This window comes from Zootermopsis nevadensis, unplaced genomic scaffold, assembly GCF_977971745.1.
Source record: "Zootermopsis nevadensis isolate Lab colony 2312 unplaced genomic scaffold, Znev_1.0 Znev_ptg000015l, whole genome shotgun sequence".
In the NCBI taxonomy this organism is placed as follows: domain Eukaryota; kingdom Metazoa; phylum Arthropoda; class Insecta; order Blattodea; family Termopsidae; genus Zootermopsis; species Zootermopsis nevadensis.
The window spans coordinates 5,099,770-5,114,168 of record NW_028259147.1 but is presented as its reverse complement, the minus strand read 5'-3'; the positions used below and the strand labels follow the sequence as shown (position 1 = coordinate 5,114,168).

Below are 14,399 nucleotides of genomic sequence, written 5' to 3'. Positions count from 1 at the left end.
ATCAAAGAATTTCTAGCTAAAATTCAATTCTGAATCTTCTACTTCATAACACAAGATGGTTTAACATGAACCAGTGGCAGGTAAATTTACCTGATATCCTCATAATCTTTCTCAGACCCGGATATCCAGGTCTGAGGCTAGCTCAACCAGAGGGCTCTACTATACTGTTTGTCCTCTTGTACACGGAAGCAGAATCCAGGTTTCGAGAATTTGTTGTTTTATACTTTTAGACAATGGACAAATTCCAAAAGTACAGTTTTACATATCAAATCGTCAGAAACTTTCAGATTTCGACAATAAGTTATATGTAATCTAGTCAATGGACAAAATTGTCTTCCACTGTTTCTGCCATGGATTTCCTGGTGAGAATAGAAACCACGACCAGCATTCCACCTGCTGCCTGCAGTCTTACGACAGCAGATGTTTGTACTGTGCTTATTTTAATCTTTAAGCAGCTGATGCAGCAGGCAATTTCGCAACAAAGCAGTATCAGGTGTAGAAGATATTTGCAGGAAGGTATACAAAGCTTATCAAGACAACGAGGTTCAAGACTGACTGATAATTCGACAGCCTGTCTGGAACCAAACGACTTCATGGCTGGTTTTTACAGTAGAACATTCTGCTGTAAGCAAATTATATTATGAATCGTAAGAGTTTCATCAACAGCCCTCCAATGCTGAGTTTACAGATGTGGGAAGAAATTACTAAGCCTGTAGTTTTTACAATTGCTTCAATCCAGGCTTATATTTTGAGGCTAGCACGATCTGTAAATTTTAATTTCCACTAGTACGGACTTCCCGGACTCCCACAAGGCAACTTACAATTTGCCAGATGTGGCAGTAAAGTTGCAAACTGTCGATACATTTGTAAATTGTCTAAAAATGATAAAAGGTTTCATAAGATATTTTAGGTGTGTTTAAGGCCTGCATCCATAAACATTTAACACATCCTTTTCTTACGACTTATTTATCGCGCGTCAAACCTTACGCTAAACACAATCTCGTGCGTTCTCCGTGTTGTACTTTAACAATTTATAAAATAATTCCCTTATAAAAGTCCCACGTTTTCCATCACAACGCATAAATTCAGGGTCCTTATTAAGTATTGCTCCTATATCAGAAGTTCGCGCATCTGTTATTTTTGTATTATTGATGGTAGAAAAATTGAAAACAGAAAGGTCTCGACTGTTTACACATATTGGAAGCAGCAAACTCTTAGTTTATATTTCAAATTAGTAGCTTGGATTTAATGTTCTCACGGCGGCTAGTACGAATATGGCTGCCTTCTGGGCTGTAGAGCCGTGTAGTCGGGTAGAAGTTGATCAACGTTTCAGAGGTCCTTGCTGCCTCCATTATCAGTGCATCGTGGCTGGTAAACTTCTTACTAACTTTTACGACCAATAATAGTAAAACATGTGAAATGCCAAAGTAAAGATAAAACTATTTGAATACGGTCATTTAAAAGTATTTAGATGGCTCTGCAGGCAAACACTCGTGTGTGGCAGTATAAACGACAACCACGTTGGGAATTGCACACATTTTAAGTGAGATATTATTATAAGTAGCACTTCATTCAGTTGGTAAGCCACCTAGCAGGACAATTTATGAGTGAGCAAATAACAGCAAACATTTTAAAATCTCTGATATTACGAGTAAAAAAACGAAGTTTGGCAGTTTCAAACAAGTTACATTCTGAACTAGAGTAATCATTAATATATAAAGTGTAAGCATTTAAAATACACTAAATATTAGCGTGTTGATTACAAAGATGGGCTCGAATTTGACAGCGTCAACAGAAGTTATAGAATTTCATAAAACAGAGGCGTATTAAAAATCAAATTTAACTGAAGTCATCGTGTCGCTTCATCCCTCTTAGGTCCACATTTAAAAGCAAAAGTTATGTTGGTATATTACTGTAGACCTATTTTTCGGCTACTCTAGTCCTATTGCTAACACTGAATTTGAGTAAGTAATACAGGTCCCCAGTGGTAGCAGGCTATTCTGAAAAGTTTTCTCAACAGAGACAGGCGTCCATAAATTCAATGAGTCAATAATATGCACTCTACTTCCTTGATTACCAAATCGTCCTCTTGTAACTGCATTTTGGTATAAAACTCAGTTTTCTTGTTGCCTGGAGTATTTCTTGCACAGAGTGGGGGTTCCCTTAAACCAGCAAATGTACCTAAATAAACTTAAAATTTCTGCGTGTGATACAATACAATCTGGTGACAACGGACATATCGTAATGATAATTCGTATGGATTGATAGCAAAAATTATTGCGTGAAATTTTCTTCCAGAAGCTTATGTAATTGTCTATTTTGCAGTACCCCGTGATTTTTTGTTATAAATATAAATTTAAAAGATAGGTTAGGTGACTACTGGTAAATGCAGGTTTTCCGGTAATTTTCAAAGTATCAAAACACCAGATTTATGTAAAGTGTAGGCCGTTTCATCGACAACATCCGACGATCACCGGACAATTTGCGTTTTAAAGAATAAAAATCTGTTCGCACAGAAACTGTAGAAAAAACACATTTTACTTTACCCCATTATACCATCCTTCATAATCCCTTCATGTCTCAACTTACTGTTGCAATTCCTTATTCAATTCTATACCGTTTTCCGTTAAGTACACCCATTAGCTAAATTTAATATCACAATATCATACAGAACTTGTGAATATAAACTTCCTGATGTCTTGTCAAAGAACAAAGCCAGGCATATAAACATGTGAGAAATATTTTTGTCAGCGTTCATGTACAAACAGAGCAAATAGTGGCCCAGCCAGATAACACGCGGGGCGGAGCCCACGGATAATTCACATCCATCAGCCTAAATATATAGTGTATAATTTAAAAAAAATAGTAAAATTTGGAGGAGAAATATAGTAATCTGAATTCATGGAACATACACAACTGTTGAATTGACAAAAGCCCTGTACCAATTGATTAATTGTAAGTCATTTAGTGAGATCGGAGGTTCCCAAAGCGGTGAATATAAAGACTCATGTCTTCTGGGATGTTGTGCCGTGTAGCCCTGATTATGGAAGCAAAAATACCTCTAAAACGTCGCTAAATGTCTACCAGACTATAAGTTTCAACGTCCCAGAAGACAGTAATGTTGAATCTTATTCTAGCGAATAATTTCAATCCATATGTCTTGAAATTTCACATACTTTGTTACACGCATTATACCACATCGCACATGTTCGGGAGACGAATGGAGGGAGAAAACGGCTAAAGTATCATATCTCTTCTGTAGCCCCTCCCGCCTAAGTCCAACAGAAGCATTCCTAAGAACTCACGTTTCGAAAAGCTGCTGTCTCCGTCAACAGCGTCGACTCTACCCTCATGATACAGACACAGCAGGTCTTCGAAACTTTCGTTTTAAATCAAATTTAACGCGGCAGATAACTCTTTAAAGCCGAATGGTAACTATATAGACCAGATATACCAGCTGCTTTAACAATCACTAACTCCTCATTTTCTATTTATGGGTTTTATATGTTTCTTGGTTTAATACGGAATTATTTTCTTAAATAGCATCAACCAGTTGATCTTTGTAATGGTGAAGTGTGGTGTTTACTTTGAGGTACAGACTAATTTTTTAAAAAATAATTACGCGAGACTGGACTTCAATGGGTTGATAAAAAGGAGATTTTTCTTTCATTGAAACTACTTTCAGATACAAACCCTTACAGGACAAACCTCAACTACATAAAATTTAAAAACTCATTCATTATCTTTAAAAAGAGCCATATCACTGTTGAAAATGTAAGTAGATAATAATTAGAAAATGTTCCGATCTTCATTATGAGAATTAAATGAAGCTACACGCAGACCTAAGAACACATATTGCATACATGTTGTTCCTGGTAGGTTAAATGATCAGTTGTCATGTTACAGGTAATGAGTCTGTCAAGATTATTATCACCTTTGACCCTAGCTGTTACCGAAAGAAATGGAAAAAAAATTAACAGGCTGTGACTTAAGTAGACAGACAGATTTCTTACCGCGCAGACTCGGGTTTAATCTCGTGTCGTGGACTAAGTGACTCTGAAGCACACTTTTCACCGACGTAATCAGTTTTCTCCCGCTAATCATCATTTCACCGTTGCTCCATACAAATCTATCACCGCCCCACGAGATATACGATAGCCATGACCAAGCAGCTCATTATAATATCTTCGGTCTAATGTAGGGGCTTTATCTGTGACCTGACTTTGGATAATCTCTGATTGAAGGTGGTCTACGTATAGCAAAACAAGTTGTTTATATGACAAAAAATAATTTAAATTTAAACTGTGCCCGACTTTCAAAACGTCGAGAATGTCTGTCTCATTTCAGGTTCATACGACAGCGTGTATAAAGATGCCTTGTAACTTGCCGACGTTTCGGATGCCTCAATCATCAAGGCGCTGACAGAAGCCCTGATGATGGAGGCAACAAGCACCTCTGAAACATCAGTAACCTTCTACCAGACTACACGACGCAACATCCCAGACGACTGCAATTTTCGTCAAGAATGTAATTTGTATGTCTAATACAGAATTTAGGGAATGTCTCATATAACTCGTTAGTGGAGAGAGCCAAAAAGTTTTAAATTTATATAACTAAGTTGTGCTGCAAATATCCGTGTTCCTCTTGAGTATTCTTTGTAGGAAGATGTACCTAAGTCAGGGAAGTTATACTGACACCAATAATTTGCTTTCATTCTCCTATGCTACAGTTGCGTGCTTGTTTCCACATGGAAAGCATCACGCCGGAACGACGCATAAAAAATTGCAGATTTACAAGAGACAATTCTTAACTTAATTTGGTTTGACAAATCTGCATTATTAGTGTTCAAACACCCAAATGTAAATGTATCTGTGTGTAAACTAGCATCAGTAATAAACCCTTGTTGAAGATTTCTGTCTTCTGGGTTGTTGCGCTGTGTAGTCTGGCCGATGTTAACGAACGTTTCAGAGGTCATACTGCCTCCATCATCAGGGCTATGAATCGCAACAACCCAGAAGACAGAAATCTTCATACTCACAGCTGTGAAAAAAATCAAATCTTACAAACCCTTCTTGCAATACATCCCACTATTTTATGATGTTAGACCAAATATCTCCGATTATGCAAATATGCTGACACGCTCTTCTGGCATGAAGCCCTCGATATATTCTCAGTGCACTAATTCTAGTTGTCATGCACTAACAGCTCGCTTTATAAGAAACTAAAGCTTTGACACAGCATTCAGTTCATCTAATTGCCACCCCTCCCCCCACTTTTAAAACACGTACTCCATGGTATTTAAATTTTAGAATGAATAAAATACATTATATACTACTTAAGTAAAAGTCAGATTACCAGCGAATAGAGCTATTCTAGTTGGCATCACTCCGAAATTTTTCTCTTAAGACACTATTGTGAGGATTTGACAAGATTGGTTAAAAAAAAGGGCGCATAAGATTGTGTGAAGAAACTATTTTTGTTGCCAAGCATAAAAGGAAGACTGGAACAATATTAACGCGAGTCAAGTAAACCACACAGAATCTATACGTACATATTTTATAGACATTTAATCGCATTATTATTTGATTGGCGTTAAGGTATTATAAAAATGGAACATCCTTTTTGGACCAAACTTGTCAATTCGAGATAACAGTTAGTGCTTCATTTTAAAAGAGTCATCACATTTTAAAACATACCTGTATCGTAGGAAGAATGCAGATCCGAGTTTTGTCTTGAGGTATTCCACCTAGCTTGGATAACTGTAGTAGAGCCGTTATTTCTTGAGGTTAATTCACAATTAATTATTGGCCGTGACTGGAACTTTGATACCTGGTGTATAGGCACAGTATAGTTCTAAGTTTATTACAAATAGCCAGGATCTGAGTGATTATTAAATAATAGGAACTTTGAGGTTGAATTTTCGGGACGGTTGATCAGGACTAACCGATAGTCACTAGCACCTACAGCAAGTTTGGAATTCTTTTATCACAAAATTTCAGACAAAATGGTTGATCACAAGTGTACTTTTGTTTTTTTGGGATTAATTATAACGAAATATTGATATTTTGGATGGGATAACAAATCCAGGTTTGGTCAAAGAACAGAAACGTATTAATATATCAGGTCACCAACTTAGGATGGATTAAATGGATAATAAAAATTGCTGATATTGTTGATGTTTCGTTTTTGAAAAAAAATTCTGTAAGGTCAAACTAAAATAAAATGGCTTCCTGATTTTTTATAAAAAAGGGGTTAGCTGTAGGCCAAGTTTGAAAGGGGCTGTTTTCTGACTAAGAAGGTATAGTGAAGTGTACTATAGGGTCATAGAGTCTTGTCAAGGGTTGAGTAGCGTAGCTGTGTGTACTTGTTTTATCGGGTGCCTTTAAAAGTTAACTGGAACCATGTGGGTTATTGTGGTAGGCCAGAGGACGAGGTTAAATGTTCGGGAAAACGATGGTAGGATTTTCTAAGTCCAGTATCTTAATTGAGCCGTGATTTGTCCCGGTCCTGTCATTATTAGAAATCTCTGCACTGTTGTAAATCACTAATCCGTTATCCGGACCTTTCTCCACTGTCACTGATAACTGTCACTTTTGGTTGCTGTCAAAGTAATCCACAGAAATTATTACCACGTTCTGATATTTTCTTAAATAATGTAAAGATGAGGAATGTTTTTCCCTGCAAAGCCTTTGATCATAATTCGAAAATTGCCACAGATGTAATATTCCATGTGTAGATGATGTAAAACACACGAGTTAAGAGTCAAGTTTGTTGTACCACTTTGAAATTCTTCTTTGTAACTGTTTATCCTGGTTTTAGACAATAGCCACTTTACTGATTATTTTTCTTGAAATTTCAGATGAATTTCTTAATTATGACTAGTTTTTTTGAACGTGAATATTGGTTTAATTTTTTTGTTTCCTGTCATATTTATTTTTGTGCGGAAGGTATAAAGTCACACTTTAAGCAAATTAGTTTCTGCACTAGCCATTTCATCAAAAAGAGTCACTGTAACATGAGATAAAATTTAATTTTAGTTTCACAAACCAGTTAAAAAGACATTTCATGATCACAAATAACACTTCAAGTTTCATTGAATTACGAAATATTTTACCATAAAACATAATTTAATATATTAAACAAATAAATTAGTATTAAAGACGTAGGTCTATTACAAATTAAAATTAAATTTTATTAAAAGTTTAAGATATTAATTATACTTGAATAAATAAACTCCGTAAAATCGAAACAAACAAAAAAAAGCATGCAAGCTATATATTAAACAAAAAAGCCATGCGTTTAAAAAAACAAGCGCTACCAACTGCACGCCACAAACTGCCACTAGAAAGAAGTGTAAAGAAAAAATTACTGGTGTCTTCCAACCTGACTGCCCTGCCTATTCTAGCACCGGCCACCTAAATCCACATGACGCTACTGAGGACTGGCAGCAGGATACGAGCCTACCAGTGACCGAGAGGGGCAAAGCCACCAGATTGCTATGCAACTGCACTTCCACTGCCCTGGCTGCACTCCTACCCCTCTCTTTTCTCACAGCCATGTGATCATTATCATCATCAGCATCATCAGAGCAATATGAGAGACACACACACACACACACACACACACACAAACGTAGATATAGTATTGGTCAATCTAAACCATCACATCCTTCCTACAATGTGAGTCTGTGGTCTCTTTCTGACAAGCAACGTGCATGTGTGTGCGTGTGAGGGGTAGGGGGAGGGGGAGGTTGCAGAAGTGGAGGGGTGGAGTTGCAAAGGGTTTAGTATATGTGGAAAAGGGTGCCAGAAGGGGGTGGTTTAGGAGTGAGTAGGTAAAACTGAACGAAAATATAACGTAACCTCCCTTCCTCTCCAACCACCCTGGTACCACCCCTATCCCCTTACCACCCCCGCGCGCACTATACAACCCCGTATATGCAATTCAGAACAGCAAGCAACCTATATATCACATACAAAATGATTGTCAACACTGCAATCGAACGGCCCAACCGAGATGCATGCTATGGCAATGTTTTTTTCCCTCCACCGCTGCAATTCGGTACTACCTGTGTCAATAACATTTCGCATTTGCTTCGTATTCCCGCGGGATTTTATACTGAATCACGACCTCTGCATGGAAAAACGCGTCTAAATCCTTGAGGAATGCAATTACATTTCTGACACACACACAACTATAAATTACGATGGGATTTAATAAATTTAAATCCACATTTAATACACGAAACATTATAACAAGCCACTGTCGTAAATTATAACAATATCAATTATAAAATACCAACTTAGAAACAGTTTATAGAGAAACGTGCTCAGAATTCATAAATACTTCCAACATGCTACGGAGGTTCATAATATGGTACAGCAGAAACAATACAAAATATTATTTTCCTGGAAGCCAAAACGACAAGAAGCCTTTTATCAAACGATGTTATTTGGGAATATAAAACAAATTCATGCCTTGAATTAGGCTTAGACCGTTTCCTTCCAAATATTTTCAAATTAATTATTCACTAATAGTTTTTCTCATTCGACACTATATAATCTGAGATACTGACAAAATCCTTAAATAACCTATAAATAAACAAAACGAAGCTAATGAACATTCAGAGATACAAATCTTGTGTAACACCATTAAGTTAAAACAAAATTCAACTGCAAACAACACAACAATAATAATCATATTACTGAAGGTTTCTACTGATACATTTTAAAAATAGATTACACAATTTTCATTCCATATCCTTCTATAACTGCGGATTCTCTTATGTTCTAGGAAACTGAGTCAAGCGTACTTCTGAAACATAAAGATCCTCTCAAGGTCCTTCTACTGCCCTACCTTTAAAAAAACATGGAATAGCAAAATTAAGTCAAAGCTCTTTACCGTCTTGTTACATCTTAAGACACTTCGTCAGAATATATTTGAAATGCATCGTAATGAAGAGAAAGTAGGGGAGGGGGGGACAATAACATCATAGGGGTTGAAGAAGAGAGAAGGTTAAAAGAGGGGAAATTACCAGGGTAGTGGGAGAAATTGTTTTGTATATATGTACAAAGTCTATATCTGCATTTTCGATGAGTAAGGTATAAAAAAATATACATATACATTTTCACCCCCTTCCACCCCGCTCCCCAAACTCCCTATATGCACTCGTGCAATTTCTGCATCCCACTTCCCCCTGCACACCCGAATGCGAGTCTCACGCAAACTGCAACTACCCCCCCTCCGCCCCCTCCCCACTGCCACCATCAATATTTAACCCCTACTTTTTCTGTTATATGTATGTGCAATGCTTCTGTACCCCCTCCAAGCTTCCGATACCGTAGGAGCGACATATAGCGAACGCCCCTCCAAGTACACTCTCGTACACTCACAATAGATTCAGGTGATTGCTTCATTACATCATCTATCTACCACTGTGAATAGACACAACCCGCACAAGTGACATTTTATCCTCTGATGGTTTAGGTGGAGAAATTAACCAAATGTACTGTGAAGAGAAATTTCTGAACAGTAATGAATTTGATGCCTCATCAATATTAGCACCGCGATATGAAGACGAGTGGACGGCCGAAGATAACATTCAAAATGTTTTCTTTTCTAATCCCGTAAATTTCGTCTACGCGTGTTTCGAATTTAATAAAACATTTGACGAAACAATATTGTCCCTTACAAGCCAGACGATTTACATTATGAAGGTGGATTGCTTTGTTGTTTTAGAATACAATGACATCTAAAAATTAAATTTAAATTAAAGAACAAATTTTATCACAAGTACAATTCAAAGACGCCGTTCGGGCGTAACTTGATGAAAATAGAATAGAAGTATTACGTGTAACATAAGAACTTTTGAGAATAATACTGGAAATATTGTATTCTCGAAATGTATACGAAGTCTTGGAACAGAAACAGTCATAAAGAATATAGGGCAGATACACTATATTTACTCCGAGACCGGTCAAATGTCGGCTCCGAGAAGCCCTTACCTTAAGGTCAAGGGTATGATAACATGCTGTTTGGTCATGGCTATCGTACATATCTTTGGAGGGCTGATAAATGAGTGTTGATCTATGATTAAATAATAATTACAAACAGCTGATATTAATTTAAAAAAATTCGAAGTTAAAACTGGAAATTAGCAAAAAATGTGTATTAACTTAGTGTTTCTTAACCAGCGAAACATACAGAATACAAATGCCTTCCCATACATTTAACAAGACTTCACAAAGTGCGAAAGCAATAACGCCTAGCTTAGTACAGTTTTGACACGTTAAATCCCGTTTACAAGTACTTAAATGTATTATCCATTTTCTTTAAAAAAAGGAAAACGCAGTCTTATGACAGCAGTGTGCTGTCTGTGCAAATATGAAACAGCTCCCGTCTAAACCTTGAATCTTTATAATTACTTATAATTAAATCTGGTTTTAACGCCAGTGTAGACCAGTGGAGACTAAATTAATCTCGTACTTTGTAATTTAATAAAATCAATAATAACGACAATAATTCGAATTTTAAAAATCACAGCGTCTGAGGTGTGTACTTGTCTGATACCATCTGCTGATACGAATGAAGAGGCTAGTACCAAGGAAGTAACAGACAGTAACAGACATTATTTTTTTTTAAATTACTTCACAATATTTTTGTCGCGACAACAATTATACAATTTTGGGTGTTTTATACTGGGTTCTGATGCCAAATTTTGTCGAAACGTTCTATTTTTTCAGAGAAACGTACTTCTTCTGTCTGCAGGGTAGAAGTAATGAGAATTGATCAGAGACGGCTTCCTTTATAAACTTAATGAATCATCAAAGAAACTGATGATTATGAGATCATGACAGCATAAAAGACAGAGTTCTTTTACAAAGTGGGTTATATTTCATCCGTTCTCATAACTTCTACCTTTAACATAGAGGCAGTATATCCCTCGGAAATATCAGAAAACGTTTCCACTACGCGGTGTCAGGTTTCCTGAGAAAATGGGGGGAAAATTCAGGTAAGAATCGCCGTGAAACGAGAAAACGCTTCCGAAAATGCTTAAAACAGTGACATTTATTTATTGTATGTAGACAGCGATCAATAAATGTTTTACAACTTACACTTAAAGTTTAAAATTTATGTAGAGAAGGAATTATAATCTGGGGGAAGAAATAAATATGCGCACGTCCGGTAATTTAAATTATATATAAGATATAACACAAAATGCATTTATACAGATTATGATCCGTTTTAATAAAATAATACATTTATTTCTGATACAAAACTTTTCATTGGCATGATGACGAGGAGTTAGATTTCTGAAGTGTAGCAATTGAACAATTAACGACGTACGATAAACAAACAACGCAATACTGCATCCAGATTTAAATCAAGGGATCAAAATTCACTGTAACACAGACCTTACGTAAATAAAGACCGTAAAATAATGAGATGCTTAGTACTTACCAATCACAGAAAGTAGACACTTCAGCAAAACGTCTGTGAACGACGCGAAATAACCTGAAAAATAAAAGCAACTTAAATCAGAAGTGTAATTCAGTTCTTATAATTATTATTTTGAAGCTAGGTCCTGGTTTGTGCCAAGCATAATTTATATGTAAAAGACTTTCAAAATGCTGACTAAGACAGAGGGAGTGAGGGAGTACTCCTTTTTGGAGGACCCAACCATCGTCAGGCACCTACTATCACAAGACAACATGTAAAATGCGATGTTGGGATTGTGAGTAGATGGTCGTGGACCTAATCCTACACGAACCAGAATTTTATTTTGCTTGTAGTTGTAAACATGTCACAGATTAAAAAATTATTTTCTGATGAAGGATGCAGTAAGTACCCCTAAAATGACGGCTAAATTCTACGAAACTGCTCGACGCTACATCCCAGATGACAGACATTTTCACACTCACCACCACGAGAACATGAAACCTCACGTTACAGATTGTCATAATTATTACCGTTAATAACACTTTTATTTTTGGGAATAAATTATTATTTCAACACATATACTGTCTTGTGATTCTCAAAGGCTAGCACCTTTCCCATGTTTGTAATTAATGGTGGGTCTAATACACAATATTTCACACCCAATTTATTAGTACGTGCATAATCCATCATAATTCAAAATTACATAATCCTAACTAAAATGGTGCATTAGATTTCGCTGTCTAACTGAAATGTAAATGATAATTTCGCACGGTTTCCATGTTGTTGTTTTACGTTCTAACACTAAAGGGTAAATCTTGAAATGTACGTCGTCATTCAGATTATACACACTCTTCAGTCTGTGTCCTATTTGAAAACCTAAAATTTAAATTCGTGGAACTATAATTTTGATCCTTGTTTTTATGGGTTAAAATTTGTTCTCTCACTCTGGGAAAGAAATTAGACCGGGATACTTTGATATATTGACAATGTTTGAAAATAAAGTTCTGAAGACAATATTTACTTGAAAATAAGGAAGAGAAAGCAATAGCAGAACGGGGAAAAAAATGCGTACCTGGCAAGTCTTCAAATTTTTGAAACTGAGTTCTTTCCACGACACCACCAGGCCGAATTTTCGAAAAAGAAAAGCCAGTACTTTTCCCGAGGTCTCTCAGCAAGGAAAATATATTTAGTGTTACAATTTATTCTACGACGCGATGTTTTGATAAAAGAGGGTTGAACGGACGGACAAAACATTGGCTTACATCTAGGCCCATATGGATCAGAAGCTTCATAATTATATTCTTTAGCCCATCCATAATTATTACCATCAATAAATAAAGTAATATGCAACGGACGAGACCTGTAGAATTCATAGGGGAGACAAGAAATGGTTATAAAATTTTAATCTAAACACCTAAAGGGAGACACCACTTGGAAGAACTAAGCGTTCATGAAACTACATTAATATGGATTTCGGGTGTAAGGATGTGGGCTAAAATTAATGGCTCGGTGATGACGGTACGTTCTGATGGCGGTAATGAAGCCGGAAGTCAATAAACGCCCGGCTGAGAAACTACTAGATGTTCAAAAATCGTCCTGAGCCATGGTGTTAGTTGTTTAAAGACCTCGGAGCAAGATATCGTAATTGCATTTCGAAGCTAACAGAGACGAAGTCAGTCATCTGATGACGTCATTCGGCAAGGACAATCGTCAATCGTGAAGTGTCGATTTACACTGAGCACGTGGAAATGACCGGATCCTTCGACTCCCGTGACTAATCGATTAGTACTTCGTGTCTCCTGGATTTCACATTGCACGCGGGACAAATTACTTCGGCCTAATAGCTTAGCTTCTTTGTGGAGCCACAAACCTCAACATGTGGCTTAAAGAGTACAAAAAATGCCCTAATAAATGAGAATGAACTTTTAAAATAAGTGTCCTTCCATGTTATATAAAATTAGACCAATCTGTCAGCAACTGTTTCTATTCTTGACAATATGAACAGAAGCACACCAACAAAAATTCAAACGAAATGACCCATTAATCATTTTTCACGTGATTAGACAATTTATCTGAAGAAATTCTTCTGGATAGTAACGCAGTGGGTATTCGTAGGTAGATACTAAGGTTTCTGAGAAACATATTGTCTCATTCTTCAAGGCTTCATTCCACAAGGCGTCACAAACCAGAAGAACAACCTCCACAACTTCGTCGCCGTGAGAACCTCAAATCTCATACATACAATTCATTGGCTCCTCTGGCTTCAAAGTCCTATTTGAAGCTTACCTTCGCCCTTCAATCTTTTTTCGCCATTTTATTTAATATTTCATGCCACATTTAATCACATGCCATGTCTTCATTTTATTACACCACAACAACTTTCAATTTAATACGTAATTTCTTCGACTACATCACAGAAGCCACATTTTCGGGTACTCCAGAATTTGTATTTTTATCTAACTGTATATAGCCGAATGTCTTGAATTTTCCATTACTGTCGCATTAATTGTTCTTGTAAACAGGGATGTAGCTTAAGGTTTACATGCGTCATGTTTGTGTTTTTGATTAAAATATATAATAAAATACAGGTCAATACACAAAACTTTATTTGATGTTAAAATTTAAAATTTAAATGTTAATATTTAAAATTTTAAATTTGCGCTATTCATCACTATAATGATGTTACATTAGAGCGCTTTGATTCATTTCACAACATGTTTCGATGTAATACATCATCTTCAGGTGTTGTTTTTTAAAAACTATTTTATATTATAATGCATGCCTTTCAATAATTCATTATTGTAAGATGTGTTCCGTTGGTCTTCTCATTTTATGCATCTTATGATTGTTTTGAGTTATTCTGTAAATAAATGTGATAAAATTTGGGAGTTATTCATTTTATATGCAAATAAGTTTGGAATATGAACAATATTGTAACAGTACGAACTCAATAACATACC

At 36.2% G+C, this 14,399-nt stretch overlaps 1 protein-coding gene across 8 annotated transcripts in view; it reads right to left on the bottom strand.

The window, feature by feature from the left end:
• Positions 1-14,399, bottom strand: part of dati (zinc finger protein datilografo) — a 592,807-nt gene that overhangs the window by 216,420 nt on the left and 361,988 nt on the right. For 7 of the 8 annotated variants that reach the window (XM_087349115.1, XM_087349116.1, XM_087349117.1 and 4 more), the window contains one exon: positions 11,461-11,514. The gene's annotated coding sequence lies outside the window, so the exon portion shown is untranslated. Of the gene's footprint in view, positions 1-5,696; positions 7,009-7,383; positions 7,506-11,460; positions 11,515-14,399 lie in introns of those variants that run through there. The other variant, XM_087349110.1, reaches the window with a different exon arrangement.